The sequence below is a fragment of the Rhipicephalus sanguineus genome, chromosome 8 (assembly GCF_013339695.2).
Source record: "Rhipicephalus sanguineus isolate Rsan-2018 chromosome 8, BIME_Rsan_1.4, whole genome shotgun sequence".
Taxonomy (NCBI): Eukaryota; Metazoa; Arthropoda; class Arachnida; order Ixodida; family Ixodidae; genus Rhipicephalus; species Rhipicephalus sanguineus.
This window is the reverse complement of record NC_051183.1, coordinates 34,725,969-34,743,206: the sequence shown is the minus strand read 5'-3', so window position 1 is coordinate 34,743,206 and position 17,238 is coordinate 34,725,969. Positions and strand designations below refer to the sequence as shown.

Here is a 17,238-nt window from a genome sequence, read left to right as displayed (position 1 = left end):
CACATGTCGAACAGGCTTTGACACTGACCTGTAGCCCTGCCACAGTGGTCTAGTGGTTATGGCGCTCGACTGCTGACCTGAAGGTCGTGGGATCCAGTCCCGACTGCATTTTCGATGGAGGCGAAAATGTTTGAGGTCCGTGTACCTAGACTTAGGTGCACGTTAAAGATCCCCAGGTGGTAGAAATTTCTGGAGTCCTCCACTACGGCATCCTTCATAATCATCCGTGGTTTTGGGACGTTAAACCCCAGATATTAATACACTGACTTGTAGTCAGTGTCCCTGCAGAACATAATGTGCAGGTTTCGCTCAAGCTTTAATAAAGCAGCTAGCTTATTACATGAAACTTTAGTACTACCATGTTTCTCTAGTCTCAGTACGCTGCATACAATCAACGGTGCAAACAAGCTCTGCAGTTCCTGCTGCCATGTTCATCAGTAGTTTCGTTCCCTGTGATTAATGGACTATTGCACATAAACTTTATTATGTAGTCCAATTGTATTTGTACGGTAACTGCTGTGATGGCTCAGATATGGCATTGCGCTGCCAATTTCAAAGGTGCAGGTGCAACTCCTGGCCACAGTGGCTGAACGTTGTTAGAAGCAACACGCGAAAATAGCATGCACTTAGATTTAGGTGCACACTGAAGAAATACAGGGGGTTGGTATTAGTGCCAAGCTCCCAACTACAGCACACCTCATAATCATATCGCTGTTTTGGCCCATTCGCAGAATTATAATTTCTTTATACGTACTCTCAGAGAAGCAAAAATTTAGGGCTAAGTACGGAATGCACTTTCGGTTCCAGCATCTACAGTTCATGTAGTGTCGGTCTAATTTTGACTCTGACACTTGCATCGGAACCAACATTACTTTTTACAGTCACTTGACGCGGTTATCACGAGCAGTTGCTCATAGCAGTCTGTATACTAAAAAAAAATGACTCGTTTTAATCCGCGAGTATTGTAGTGTGGTACATGCTGCAGTGATACCTGTTCTGCAATGACATGTTGGTAACAGCAAGAGCAACGTCCTAACCGACCAGTTTTTATATTGTTAGTTTATTTGTCGGAGTTTTATTTGCCACTTACCAATGTAGTTCTCCCAAGAGCTGGCTCAGACGGTTAGCATCTCATTTTTGTAGGATCTTTGGGTTGGATAGCTTGAAATGTGTCTTGATAATTATCCATAGGTAAGTTATGAGGAGTGCAACGTGTATTTTAAATGTCTTAAAACATGGCCTCCCAACAATTGTGCTCAAACTGTTACGTTACTCTAAAATTCTACATTCTCTGTGCACTGATATGTACATTGGTCCTTTCAGGTAAGTTGTGCGTATAAGCACTTTCATATAAACTGCAAGTTTGGAGCTTTTGTCATCTTTTAACGCGAATTAAAACGGTTAGCTTAATGACAACATAAGCACTTAGGGCTGAGCTATGCGTTAACTTGGTTCATCAATTTTTTTTATTTACGAATACTTTGTTCAAACCTTCAGGCTCGGCGTGCAAATTCCTCTTGCACGCCAAGCCTGATGATGGGAAATTCCTTCTGATGTATGCAATGTAGTGTTTGTACACTTTAGGCAGTGCACTATAACGTCATGTACAGTCGTGGAAATAAAGTATGAAGGAGTTGGAGCTAGTTAAAACATTCTTTCATTTTGTATTCACCGATACCCTTTTGTATCAGCATGATTTCACATTGTGCGCCTAGTGTGTCTCAACAATCTTCTTCAACTGTGTAATTACCGGTTCACTACTGTGGTCTCGAGTTGCTATGGGAGCTGTCCCACTTTTTAATTTCTGACTAATGACTACATGTTTCAAGACAGTAGCCCCGCCACGGTGGTCTAGTGGTTATGGCGCTCGACTGCTGACCCGAAGGTCGCGGGATCGAATCCCGGCCGCGGCGGCTGCATTTTCGATGGAGGCGAAAATGTCTGAGGCCCGTGTACTTAGATTTAGGTGCACGTTAAAGAACCCCAGGTGGTCGAAATTTCCGGAGCCCTCCACTACGGCGTCTCTCATAATCATATCGTGGTTTTGGGACGTTAAACCCGAGATATTATTATTCAAGACAGTAACATGATTTGGAACAGTTTCGCACAACGTTGAGCAGAATGCCCCAACATAATTTCATAAGATTCTCTTTTGTGTTGACTAGCATGTGTGCTATAGTTACTTTAGAACTTAAGGATAAAGCAGTGTGTTAAAAAACAGAGAAGTAATGAACGAAAGGGAAATTTTTTCGAGGGGCTTGTTTGTTAGACACAACCAAATGAAGCGTTATTTGAAAGTTGTGGGTTCAGATCCCACAGACGGAAAGGGTTTTTTTTTCACCCACGTTAATTCATTTCATTTTGCATCGTAATTACACTACAGTTAAAAGACAACACATATTGTCACAACACTTGGTGTTTAGTAAAGAATGTTGTTGGACTGGCAGAGTAGCAAGGGTTTAACATAGAACATGGATGGTGATAGCAAATGAATTGCATTCTGCTGTGATAGCGGTGTAACATATGTTCTTAATTTTGCCGCTCATTGAACAGCCATACTTTGAATATTTAAAATATCTGTTACTAATGGTGAATCGGACGCCTAACCTTGCATCTCCACACAATCCTGCATCGTACAGCAGCAGAAAATTGTCATGCAGGGCGTACCGGAAAACAGCACGTGTTTGTGAGTAAACCTGGAGATGTAGGCTTATCACAACATCGCTCGAGGATTAACAAACAGCCTCACCACAATTACTAATCAATTCCGATGTAGCGGGAAATTGCCCTATTAATTCGAGATATGCTAGACATGCAGCGTGTATTGTCAACAGTGGGTCACTCGACGTTGTACACCGACCGTGATTTACCACAGATAACACGTGCGAGCTGAAATTGAAGGCGTGTTTCGGTTGGAGCCATTCGAAAGACCTACTACGTACGTAGGTAGATACGCGATGTCGAAATTCTTTCAAGGTCTATTCAGGAATTCGCAGTCGAGGGGATCGCGATCGGCGTATCCCAAAAGCAATGTATGTATTACCATTAACGATACATCCCAATCGCACGGTTGTTCTAGAGCGCGCGTTACCTCGACCCGCATCGAGGGAAATTACGGATGTGGCAGAATAAGCTCTCCAAGTCGCTGAGGCACCATAATAGTATGCCAGCAGCGCAACACGATCACTTTTGATCGCGACCTAGGCCTGATTAAAATCGAATACCTTTATCGCGATTTGTTCGTTAGGCAAGCTGCACAGAACGGAGCGGTTGCTCCGCGAAATTTGATCCCCATCGTGCCACCCATAGCTTTCCCACCGTTGTCACACTTTCCGATCGCGATCAGCATTTCATAGCGAGGCTCTAAAGTTGAGTGAGCTACCGTGTTGGAATCCCGAATGGTCACACACGAGATCGCTGAGATATTTATTCACTGTTCTGATTTTTGATTGATTTAAAAATGTACACTCAGCCACTCAGACTGAGTCTCCGCCCTCCCACCGGCCAATTAAGGACGGAGGAACGGTCATCAATGGCAGGAACCCGGGTCGGAACCCAGAGCTCCGAAGCCGGCTTCGCGCTCAGGCGGAGACCCTCGACTCCTCATCGTGGTCGAGTGTGTTCCGAGATCGCGGATGCGTCTCGACAATCGTACTATAGAAATGATCCTATGAAGCACGATGTTAACTTCATTCTGTGCGACGATCCTGGCCAGTCCATTGCGGCCCTATTACAAGTACATGGTATTTTGGTTGATTGTCACAATTTTGTGGCGTACTAACAAAAGTAACTGTCATCTTTACTCGTGTAACAAGGTTGCAACAGTAGTTTGCTTTAATCCTTTATGTTGAAAATCTAGTTTATTACTCATCTGTTGCTGGAACGTGCAATACAGTTCAAACATAACGAGTCTGCAAACCACATAAACGCAGGCACATCGTCAAACGTCAACGTAGTCGACACGGTACAGTACTCACTTTAGAGACGGGTTGGCATCTTCGCCTCCGTGGCGCAATCGGCTAGCGCGTTCGGCTGTTAACCGAAAGGTTGGAGGTTCGAGCCCTCCCGGGGGCGGCGAAGTTTTTTTTCTCTTTGCAATTTTTTTTTATTATTATTATTATTATTATTATTAAATGCCCTCAAGCTTGCTTCATAACACCTCCTTACACAATGCTGCTGCGTTTCTTACGTATTTCAAGAACAACAAAGTCTATGGCCGTGTTTCCGCTCTTGCGTTAACCCTAAGTTATACGTACGCTATATTTCACGTTTCTAATGCTCGCAGAATTGTTTCACGCACACAGAAATGGCTCGACATCAAGCCGCGGCCATCACGTGCGCACTTCATATGTGCATATATAAATGTGTATCCATAACGGGTTTCCGCTCGGTCACCAAAACAAATTCCCGAGGGAATTTGTTTTGGTGTTTGACCACGTGGCAGTCAGGAATATTAGGATGAAATAAATGCTAGTTGTGTAAGCATGCTTTGAAGACGATGCTGTCTTGTTTTTTGTTTTTTCTTTCACCCAACTATATAATGTTGACGGAGATAATTTCGACGACGATGACAATTTCTTACCGCATTAAAAACTGCAGTTACTCGCATACAAGAATACCAGTGTGTGCTATTCTCGCGCTGCAAATCCACGTGAAGTGCAAGGGCAAAACCACCTTGACAGCGGAAAGCTTTCGGGCGGAATGAAGGAGATGGTTTTCGCCTTCCAATCGTAAGGCACCGCACGATATTTATTTCAGGTGCTCGCGGAAGCATATTAGAAAAAAAAAAAACAACTGCCGCTGTCCTTTCGAAGTGCCCGCATGGTTTTTTAATACAAAAAAAACAAAAAACAGAGGAATTAAGAGAAGCTCTGGGCTACTAGAACAGCACAGGAAGTAGGGTTTACGAGTTGGGCTGCACATTATTGAGGTCCATGCGTTAAACTTAAAAGACGCACGTACTTTCTCGTATTAGCCCGGGTAGCCGCATCACTCTAAGGCTCTATTTATCTTTACTCAGCGAGGCCGGCAGCGCGATTCGAATCACCGCCCAATTGTACAAGCTGAACATTTTGCCATCTCGGTTACCATAACTTTTTTTTCCTTGTTGCCTTGAGTCAAACATATAGTACATGAAAAGACAGGTGCACAACAACACAGAAAAATCAATTAGATCACTAGCGATTCGACTAGATCATTTACATTTAAAAATACTTAACTTTAGTATAAGTTCTAGAACTGTTATCCACTCTGGGGACGGTCACTTGGTGCCTCAAACACATATCGCATATAAATGACCTCTTCGACGAAGTAATGATTTGCAGGGAGTACGTTCAAATGCGCATGTCTGACACGTGAGCATAAACATGTCGTATATGGCACTCCATCTGTCACCGCATATGGCATATATATATATATATATATATATATATATATATATATATATATATATATATATATATATATATATATATATATATATATATATATATGACAGTCTACAAACATGTGATAGGTGATATCCGGTGTTGTACAAATGAAACAGTTAACCAAACCATGCAACAAAGAGGCCTTTAATTTGCTCTGAAAGCATGCATGGTTTTGTAGGGTGGGTGCCAGTGTGCAGTTTAAAAAAAAAAGAAAGATTTCATCGACGGTTTCACTGGCATTCGTTTTACCCGCTTGAGCACATCACATTGAGGTAATAAGTGATACAACCTACGATACAAATGAACCGGCAAAAAAAAAAAGCGTCAAGTAAATTCCTATACAAACGTTTGCGTCTCACATTCATTATATTAATACTGAAAGTAAAATCTTGCTTTAATAAACTTCACTCAGGCTACAACTTCACATAAAAAGGCAAACAATTTCTGAGTTCTCAAAGAGTATTCTCGGCTACCAGAACAACGCCAGAAATATTGTGCACAAGTTTGTCGGCACGTTGTTGCAGCCAATGCATAAAGATTAAATGCTGGGTTCGTGTGTCCGAGACTCAATACACATATCATTTCTTGAATAAACTTTGCTTGCTTTGTCCAAAAGGTAAGGCGTTTTTTTTTTTCTCAAGGCCTTCGCAATTAGTGAAATTTTCGATTGTTTGAAGCTTCGTTGCATTTCGACAAAATGATATTTGGGAGCCTTTCTGACCATAAAAATACGGCTATAGCCTTTGAAAATCTTGAATTTTTTTCATTTTTTTAAGTTTCTTTGCAGTTCGGTAAAATAAATTATGACGGCATTTTTACCAAAAAAGGTAAGGTAATCCTTCGGAAATCTTCAGTTCATCGATTTTTAAAGTTTCCTCGCACTTTGAAAAAAAAAATTGAGTATTGGACCATTTTGTACCGAAATGGTAAGGCATTGGAAGTCTTGAATTTTTCGATTTTTTGATATTTCGTCGCATTTCGGTAATATTGATTTCGGGTGTACTTTTGACTGAGAAGGTAAGCTATAACCTTAGGAAATCTGAAATTATTCGATATTGCCTTGCTATGTCGAATTTCAATAAAACACATCTTGGAAGCATTTTAACCAAAATATTATATATGCCTTTTTGGCCAAAAATGCTGCCAGATTTGTTTGACTGGAGTGCAACGAAACTTCAAAAATTCTAAAAATTCACGATTTGCATACGCTGCAACCCAGGCATATAGACAGCCCCAGCGCCCCCGCCCCTCCTCCCCCCCCGCCCCCAGAAATTTTGATGAAACGGATGTTTTGCAGTAAATAAATAATAAAAATATGTGTTTTTCACGAATAGTGAAGGCCTTCAGCAAGTGCCCCCCCCCCCCCCGAAAAAAATTCCTGGCTGCGGGCCTGCTTTACCTTTTCAGTCAAGGGACACTAAAATTTATTTTATCGGAATAAAACAAAGCCTTAAAAATTCGCAAAATTCACTACTTCCACACGCTACAGCATTGCCTTTTCAGTCAAAGCCCCCCCCCCCCCCCAATTTATATTATCGGAATACTAGAAAACTTCTGAAATTCGAGAAATTCACTATTTCTAAATGCCTTAACTTCCCGATAAAAAAGGACCCCCAAATTTCTTTGATCAGAATGCAACAAAAGTTCAGACATTCGAAAAATTCACTATTTCCAAAATTTACTTCATCTGAACGCAGGAAAACTACAGAAACTCAAAAATTCACTATTTCCAAGGGCTATGCCACCTTCTCGGTCAAAAAGGCCCCAAAAATTTATTTGATGAAAATAAAAGGAAACTTCAGAAACTAAAAAAAAACGCACTATCTTTCGTCCATTTCGGTGAAAAGGGACCCCGAAAGTTTATTTTATCGGAACGGAACTAATCTTCAAAAATTCGAAATATTCACTGATTCCAAAGCCTATAGCCCTAACTTTCCAGTCAAAAAGGTCCCCATAATTTATTTTATAGGAACGAAATGAAAGTTTTAAAAATTGGGCAGTATCATCCTAGCCGCCAATAGCGGTGCGAAGACTGAGGAATCAGCGGATCTGGTCGCGTTGATTCCTTCTTTCCCTCCTTCTCACCCTCACTTCCGTTTCCCACTCCTTGCTTTGCTACATGGCTATGCATGGCCATGGGCGTCGGCAGGGGGGGGGGGGGTGCGAAAGGGGCACTTGCCCCCCTCGAACAACGACACTTACCCCACACCCAAGCTACACCAACACTTCCTCCCTCCACCAGAAGCGATGCAAGACGGGTTTGCACCCCCCAAGATAAAAATCCTGCCAACGCCCATGTGCATGGCTATGCCATGATTCACCTTTTGCCCTCCTTCATTCCTTCCTGCTCACCCTCACATCACTTTTCCTCACTTTCACTTCTGTAGCCCTAACTGCTGTAGCCCACGCTGTAGCCCTAAATCTTCGTCATGAACGAAACCCATAATTTTCTTTTGAAGTGGTAAATGCAGCGAGGCTTGCTCAAACAGTCCTAGCATTATGTTTAATGATTATGAGTTGCACAATGTTTTACATACCAACTTGTAAGCGCTGTTCGCTGTGCCGTTCGAGTAGCCGAGGATTCCACTTCCGGCCACCGCAGTGAGCGGACGTGTGCTACAGCGACCCAAGGACGCAGTATCAGGTCTGTTGAAAAGCCGGCTGAAGATATTTTCGTAATTTTAGTCATTGTGGAAAGCAGTATCGATATATGTTTTTCGAAACGTGAAGTTTCAGTCCCCTTCACAAATGACCCATATGTTGGATGTTAAATGACGTTTTCTTAAAATTCTCAAAATGTGACGAAACTTTCAAAAATAAAAAAGAAGTCTTGGAATTAAAGTATCGTAGAGGCTATGGCCCTAACTTCTTGGTCACAAATGACACCCAAATTTATTTGTGAAGCTGTCAATTTGCGTAGGCTTGGACGCGCAAGCGTAGCATTTATTGTTTACGTATGCACTACAATAATGGGCTATGAACTTATAAACGCTACTTCCTGTGACGTTGTAAGCAACCACTATATGCTGCTTAAAAGCACTGTAGAAGGCGGCACCGTTACCGTCTGGCCCTGGCGTCTTTCCAAAGCTCAGTGCGTCAATCGCACTGAGCTTTGGAAACGCAGCTGTAAAGGCTGCGTTTTCATATCTGGGCATCCATATACGCATCACTAATCAAATTTAGGTGGTATTTTCATCAAAGCTATGTCAGGATATCATTTTCAATAAATCGAAAAGTTCAAGATTTCCCAAGGCTATATCATACTTACCGTTTTGGTGAGAAATGGTCGAAAAAACGATTCGATCCAAATGAGAGGAAGCTTCGAAAATTCGAAACAATCGAGATTTCCAAAGGCTATACTTACCGTTTTGGTGAGAAATGGTCCAAAAATCGATGTGATAAAAATTGAATGTGTATAATGTACAGACCAACTTTTAAACGCTCTTATCAGAACCATCGCAGTAGCCTAGTCAGTAAGGTGTTCAGCTCGTAAACGAAAGGGCGGTGGTTCGAATCACAACGTGGTGTTATTACCCCGCCCCCCGCAAGAAAAAAAAAAAGCACCAGCGCATGCGTTGGTGTGGGTACAGGGACGAAAACGCGCATGTTCACCTTTTATTTTTAACCGAGAGCTGCGGTAATGCACAGACCAACTTCTAATCATTGCATTCTGTGCCGTGCCGATAGCTGAGTGTGTATGGTGTTCAGTTCATAACCAAAAGGTTGCTGGTTCGAATGACAGAGCTGGCATTGCTCAGACACCGGAAGTTGTACCGTGAGCTTGCTGCAAAAGTTCAAGTGCATGTGATGACACAAAATTTGTGAACCTGGAAAGAAGTTGCAAAAGTGCACGTGATGACACACAATTTGTGAACCTGGAAAGAAGTAATGCGGAGAACTACTGTTAACATTGGGGTGGCCTTAAGGTTTCGCGAGCCACTTTTTTTTTCCATAAAAAACACAAACTTCGTTTTTTTAAACAAAAGTAGGGGGCACGCAACACACGACATGGGACCGGAAGGGGCCGAAAGGCCAGGCGGTCCCACGCCGTGGTTCCCACAAAGGGGTGTGCCCCCCCGAGCGATTTATGCATCGTACAGCCGTAGCACTACTACGAAGCCCGCCCGTACCTAATTTTAACGGAGGTACCCGTTGAGGTGCGTACCCATAAATAACCGAGCGCCAGGTCAGGGTGCTCCTCTGCCTTTTATTAATCCGGTGGCCTCCGGCCGGCACCGGGTATCGAACCCGGTACCTCCCACATTGGAAGCGGACGCTCAACCACTTTGCTACCGCCGTGGTGGGAACGTCGGTGTAAAATGCTCTATATCAATTTCATCAAAGGGCTACAAAGGTTTCTAAAATAGAAATATTAACAACTTCAAAGCTGTCAGCAACCTTTCTACGAGGCCGACAGCGGGATTCGAACCATTGTCCTCCCAGTTACGAAGCGAACACCTTACCCCTCGGCTACTGGAGCAGCACAGTAAACAGTGTTTTTAAGTTGGGCTGCATTCTTTCACCACATAGTTTAAAGCAAATCCTGCGTTTCCATATCTGAGCATCCATATACGCATCACTAATCAAATTTAGGTGGGATTTTCATCAAAGCTATGTCAGGATATCATTTTCAATAAATCGAAAAGTTCAAGATTTCCCAAGGCTATAGACTTACCGTTTTGGTGAGAAATGGTCGAAAAATCGATTTGATCAAAATGAGAGGAAACTTCAAATATTCGGAACAATCGAGATTTCCAAAGGCTTACCGTTTTGGAGAGAAATGGTCGAAAAATTGATTCGATCAAAATGAAAGGAAACTTCGAAAATTCGAAACAATCGACCATTTTTTGAGATATGGTCGAAAAATCGATTTGATCAAAATGAGAGGAAACTTGAAAAATTAGAAACAATCGAGATTTCCAAAGGTAAGTCTCTCATTTTGGTGAAATCGGCTTTTCGACCATTTTTCACCAAAACGGTAAGTATATAGCCTTCGGAAATCTTGATTTTTTTTTATTCATTGAAAATGATAACCACCAACAGCCTTACCTTTTTCGTAAAAATTCCACATAAACTTCGTTTGTGAAGTTGCGTGCGTACGCAAGCCTAGACCTGGAAAAACCCAGCAGTTAAAGTCAATTGTGCGCTCATAGAATGCAATGCATCTTGAAAACACTGGTTACTGTGCCGTTCTCTAGCCAATAATCCTTGCTATACTTGTAATACTGCAGCGGCACTCCCAGATACTTCACATTTGTCGTCGTCCACAGTGCCGAAGAGAAGTGTTCTGGCGCTGCGTCCCAGTTGCCGTGCCATATACCAACGCTTTTATTCCAGTTTATCTCTTGTCCTGATTGCTTTCTCGATCATCACAAAATACGGCAATGTCGTCCGCGTAGCCTAGGACCTTTACTTCGGTCGTTTGCAGTCTGAAGCGTCTAATATTTTCGTTACTGATAACAGCCAAGCAGAAAGACTCGAACTGCCAAAAGTATAGAGGGCTTAGGACACCCTTGCCTGGACACGTGATTTAACAAGAATTCTTTCGCTGAGAGTTTTATTAATTATGACCCGTATTGCGCAGTCTTGATATGCCGTTTTAACGCGGTGCATAATAACATCACCAACGTTTACATGATCATGTAATAAAAGCAGCGCTTCGTGCGACACTCTATCAAATGCATTTGCTAAGTCGAGCTGCAACATGACGACTCGGCTATCGAGAGCGTCACAACATTCAAAGACACTGCGTGCTGCATGTGTGTTTGTGCAAATGGTAAGCCCTTTTATGCCACATGTTTGCTGTGACCCATCCAAGTCTTTGATCCCAGTTTCTAATCTCTTCCCAAGAACTTTCATTCACACTTCGTATAATCACAGTTGGTGAGACTTATTGGCCTATATGAGCTCACTGACATTAATTTCTCTCGATCCTCTGTTTTTGGAATTAAAACGATATGTGGGCACTTCGAAAAGACGGCGGTAGTTGTTTTTTTGTCGTATGCCTCCGCGAATACACAGAGAGAGAGAGAGAGACAGACAGACGACTTTATTAGAGGTCAGACTAAGACCTATATATATTCCTCCGCCAGGAGGACAGAGGGCGGCAACGACCGTACATGACTATGCAAAGACCTGCAGGCTGAGCTGCGCTCCACAGAAATCAGAGCTGCTCATGGTTCGGTCGGGAAGACCCAAGAAGGAACTGCCGCCGAACGTGATCCTCACCATCGACGGCATGGCCATCAAACCGACGCGAACAGTTCAGAATCCTCGGTCTGCTGCTGCAAAGCGACGGACGAGCGTATGCGGCCGTCACGAAGATCAAGAACACCTCGGAACAGATATTAAGTGTGATCCGAAGGGTCTCTAATCGTAACAGATGGCCTAAAGGAAGACGATGCAATGCGCCTAGTGCGCGCGTTCGTCGTGTCGAGGGTGACCTATAGTACTCTGCCCCGTACCTTCAGCTAACGAAGGCAAACAGGGACACCCTGAAGACGATGCGTAAAGCAAACCAAGCAGGCAATGGGCGTGTCGATCTACTCGCCCACGCAGAAGCTGCTGGACATGGGCGCTCATAACACGGTGGAGGAGCTGATTGAGGCTCACTTGTCTAACCAAAGGGTAAGGCTAAGCCGGAGCCTACGGAAAATAGGATGACAGATAGAACCACTTCCAACCGAGACGGCCCTTCCCGAGCAGTGGAAAGAGGTCATTCAAACCAAGCCACTCCCCAGGAACATGCAACCGGGGAAGGACGAAGGGAGACGGACCGCGCGAGCCAAGGCCCCTGGCCCGACAGTTGGAGGAGAACCCTAGGGTACTACGCCTCGCTCAGAAAACACGACGACCGAGCAACGGCGGTAGCCACGTCCATCTACAAGCTTATCGTCAGCGCGTCGCTGAGGACGACAGACCCAGCCGTTGCCGAAGAAGCGGCTGTGGCCCTTGCACTCGTACAACCGAGCGTGGACACAGTGGTCACAGATTCGAAGTCAGCATACGCAAGCTTCAGCAGGGGGGTGATCTCTCCCGCTGCCCGCGCCATTCTCTCCAAGCACAAGCCTCCGGGACGAGCCATCGAACTAGTGTGGATCCCGGCTCACTCGAAGGTGGAAGGCAGCGCCCTCGCCGACCACCACGCCCGAGAACTGTCCATCCGGGCCGAAGGTGTGTTTACAGAGCCGGCTGAGCTACCCCATCCCGTGACGAGTTTTAAGGACATTACTAAAATGTACAGAAACGCGAGGCGCAAACTTCCATGTACCGCACCCGCAACTAACCAGGCAACAGCAAACGATCCTGCGGCGCACGCAGGCGGGATCGCTAGCGCATCCCGTTCTGTTGCACCGAATGTACCCGGCGGAGCACGACACACTCTGCCCTTGCCGCAAAACGGAAAGAGGCACTCTGGCACACATCATAGCCGAATGTAAAGAGCTCAAGAATCCCCCACCTCCCCTTCCCCCCAACACCCCCAATCCCCAACCCCTCGAGCGATGGGGGACCTAGTTTTCCAGCCCCGCCCTGCCGACTCTGCTCGCATTGACGGTCAGGGGCCAGGAGTTGCTGGAGACATATATGGGTCCCGTGAATAGGGAACCACCCCGTCTGGTGCCTGCGCGTACCATCGAATATTCGAGCTCAATAAAGTTGATTCTCTCTCTTCTCAACGCTTCCACTTTTCCATCGCGATCATCTTAACATTTACTTTAGATCCTCCCACGCTTCCGCATAGTTGGTTGGCTCGTTATCTAGCAATTTTTCCAATTTCATCTTGTACTCTCTTAAAGGGACACTAAAGGCAAATATTAAGTCGACGTTGATTGTTGAAAATAGCGGTCCAGAAACCTCGTAGTGCTACTTTTGTGCCAAGGAAATGCTTATTTTGAAATAAAATCACGTTTTAGTGGTTCGCATCGCGTTAGCGCACTTCAAATCACCCGCCTGAAATCAGTCTTTCACACGTCACTGCTGCCGTGCCCAACGTTGCCCGCCTTTACTGCGCGGCGGCGTGTACTGGCGGCGTGCACCATTCGGGCATCCGGCAACATCACATGCATGCGGCATTTTGTCGAACTTTCTGTCAGAGCGACTTTCACGAGCGCGCAAAACACACGCGGCAGTACGAGATCCCGAAACTACCACTGAGACGCGACCGCGTGAGCGAAGCAGGGCGCCGGGCGAAGCGCAGTTCGGCTAGTTCGGCGAAAACGGAACCTTTGAACCACGCGCGCCGTTTGCCATGGCAACGCCAAAGAGGTTCTTTTTTCCATAATCAAACAGAAACGAACAAACGTCATTTTATTACGTCTCTTGATGCACGGAAGTTTCTTTTTTTTTTTCTATTGCTGCTAGTTTGATTACTATAGTTATTAATTGTAGGCAGACTCTCATACGTCATCGGGATCATTTTGAAAATTTGCCGCTCGTTGCGCTCATCGTGTAATACATTTAGCTTAATTTCTCGGTAAGTAGGGCACTGCTGTTGATAATATTGCTGTTTTAGACATTGAGCTTTCACTCTGACATAAATTGTTATTTGCCTTTAGTGTCCCTTTAAACAGGCGGCTGGATTGGCCGAGGTCTGTGAGTGTTCGGTCGCGCGAGTGCTTGTAATTTGTTTTCATTTGCCAGAGTATGGTATGCTTTGCAAATTATGTCCATGGCGAGGGTGTGCGTGCAAAAGATGCAACAATCGTACGTTCTCAGGTGAAGCAGATGCTCGACGACGACGTAATCCAACCCTCGACCAGTCCATGGGCGTCCCCCGTCGTACTGGTAAAGAAGAAGGACGGCACTCTTCGATTTTGCGTCGATTACAGGAAGCTCAACAAAGTGACGAAGAAAGACGTTTACCCTCTTCCACGCATCGACGACTCACTGGATCGCCTTCGACATGCACGATATTTCTCCTCCGTGGATTTACGAAGCGGCTACTGGCAGATCGAAGTCGATGAACGCGACCGCGAAAAGACAGCCTTCATAACTCCTGATGGTCTGTACGAATTTAAAGTGCTGCCATTCGGCCTGTGTTCTGCTCCCGCTACATTCCAAAGAATGGTGGATACAGTACTGTCAGGTCTTAAGTGGGAATCATGCCTTGTTTACTTAGATGACGTCGTTATCTTTTCACAAACGTTTGAGCAGCACTTGCAGCGGCTCCGATCTGTCTTTGTCGCAATTCGTATCGCAGGCCTATCACTGAAACCAGAGAAATGCCATTTTGGTTACGACGAACTAAAGTTCCTCGGCCACCTTGTTAGCCGCGATGGTATTCGGCCGGACCCAGAAAAGACATTGGCTGTCGCAGCATTCCCACCACCTGCCAACAAACGTGACGTGCGTCGATTTTTAGGCCTCTGCGCATACTACCGACGTTCTGTGCAAAATTTTTCAAACATACCCGAACCTCTGACCCGTCTGAGAAAAGAAGATGTTCCCTTTGTGTGGGGCCCTGAGCAAACACGCGCCTTCGCCGAACTTCAGCAGCGCCTTCAGACTCAGCCCTTACTTGGACACTTCGATGAAGATGCCGACACTGAACTGCACACAGATGCCAGTAACATCGGCCTTGGTGCAGTCCTCGTCCAGTGGCAAGACGGCGTTGAACGTGCTATTGCTTATGCTAGCAGGATTTTATCATCAGCGGAGGCGAATTACTCAACCACGGAAAAGGAATGTCTAGCTGTTGTCAGGCAATAGCAAAGTTCCGACCTTACCTGTATGGCCGCCCGTTCAGAGTTGTTACAGATCACCATGCCCTCTGCTGGCTGGCCAATCTCAAAGACCCTTCAGGACGTCTGGCCAGGCGGAGCTTACGCCTTCAAGAGTTCGACTTGACAATCGTTTACAAGTCTGGACGGAAGCTGTTTTTCGCTTTATTTATATGGGGATCAAGTTTTGAACGTGCGAGTCGCACTAATTTGTTTCGGCCAGCAGTTCGCAGTGGCGGACTGGGACTTCACGTTTCTTTTTTTTTTTCTTACGAGATCAAAGGGATAATTTCTTACGCACAATCATACAGGTACCGCTGGCAAGTGCTCCACCCGAATTCATCATAATGTGCTGTGAATACGGTGGGCAAAGTGTGACTGGATACATGCTTGAAGTGGTTGTGTCGTTTCGTGTATTGCGTGCACGGTTTTCTTTGGACTATTTATCTACAATTGATAGGAAAAAAAATGTACAAAGACTTAGTTGATGTAATGTTGTCCGTGCCAGTATACAGAGTTGTTAACAGAGGAGGTCCAGCCAGGAAATGACTTGTTGAAGCGTGTTAAATGGATGCCCGTTCCATCAACAGTTAAATCGTTCTTCTTTAAATTACATACTAATACCCTACCAGTAAAAACATGGTTAGACCAGAAAGGTATTTACGCATACATAAGCATGGACTGTTGAGTGCTTGGTGCGTAAAAAAACCGGAGACCATTGATCATGCTTTCATCGATTGCTGGGACGCATTCTTTCACTGAGAAATTCTGCAACGAACCCAAAGATCTACCAATTACACCCATAAGTATATACGGTTTCTGCCGACATGTTCATGCTCCTGAGCTTCCACAGCTTGCGGAAAACAAGAATGGCAGTACACTGTGTCGACGTAAAGGTTTGCACTGTACGGGAAATTTTCATTGCAAGTATTGCACATGTTAGAGAAATCTATCGGGCACTAGCCGAGCCCCTGATTGGGTAGCTATCCTAGATAATCTTGTAAACTTGAAGCAATATTAAAGTGACCATGTCATTTTAGTGTGACTGAAATGCTTTGTAAATGTATTTATGTGTTCTATTAGTGTGCTGTAGAAGCAGACGATAAAGAAAAAAAACGAAGTGGTGGTATAGTAATTATGGCGCTTGATTGATGACCCTAAGGTCGCGGGATTGAATCCCGGCCGAGGTGGGTGGCTTTTGATGGAGGCGTCATGCTAGAGGCACGTGGCTTTATAATTATGCGCACGTTAAAGAAGCCCAGGTGGTAGAACAGCCCTGTACTATACGGCGTCTCTTATCATCATATCGTGGTTTTGGGACGTAAAACCTCAAGAATAAATTTTATGACTATGGGCTGCAATAATTTACTGACCAAATTTTAAACACAGTTTGCAGCGCTGTTCAGTAAGACGCGATTGAAGCGGAAAGGTACTAAGAGGCGGTCGTACGCGCACGCGCAGAGAAGTTGTGGTGTGGCAAGCAGCCTATAAAAAAAAAAAAAAACCTAATACGAAACGTTCGCTTGGTGACGAGAGGGGTTATGCCTCGCGTAACGAGATCACAGCCGTAACATACGGTAATGAAGTGGTGCGGGACAAAAACAATGAGGCGAGCCTTCTTTGAGAATTACTGCGAAGTCTTGCGAATGAGCGCACTCGGGCAGAAGGATTCGAAGCTGATTTTCTGCCGCTGTTACCATGCCTTGAAAACGAAGTAACAGAAAAGCTAGAGAAAGAGATCATGGTAGGAGAACTAGAATGGGCGATTGACGCACTGAGCTTTGGAAAGACGCCAGGGCCAGACGGTATCGGTGCCGCCTTCTACAAGGCTTTTAAGCAGGATAAAGCGGTTGCTTACAACGTCACAGGAAGTAGCGTTTAGAAGTTCGTTTGCACATTATTGTAGTGCATACGTAAACAATAAATGCTACGCTTGCGTGTCCAACCCTACGCAAATTCACAGCTTCACAGATAAATTCTTGTGTCATTTGTGACCAAAAAGTTAGGGCCATTGCCTCTACAAATATTTAATTCCTAGATTCTTAAAAGTTAGAACACATTTAAAAGTTGGAACACACTTTTTAAAAGGT

At 44.7% G+C, this 17,238-nt stretch overlaps 2 non-coding genes across 2 annotated transcripts; one reads left to right on the top strand and one right to left on the bottom strand.

The window, feature by feature from the left end:
* Nucleotides 1-3,471: 3,471 nt before the first annotated feature.
* Nucleotides 3,472-3,685, bottom strand: LOC119403687 (small nucleolar RNA U3). The gene has a single exon (XR_005186102.1). It is a non-coding gene; the product is annotated as a small nucleolar RNA U3 (small nucleolar RNA).
* A 315-nt stretch (nucleotides 3,686-4,000) lies between these two features.
* Nucleotides 4,001-4,074, top strand: Trnan-guu (transfer RNA asparagine (anticodon GUU)). The gene has a single exon. It is a non-coding gene; the product is annotated as a tRNA-Asn (tRNA).
* The last annotated feature ends 13,164 nt before the right edge of the window (nucleotides 4,075-17,238 follow it).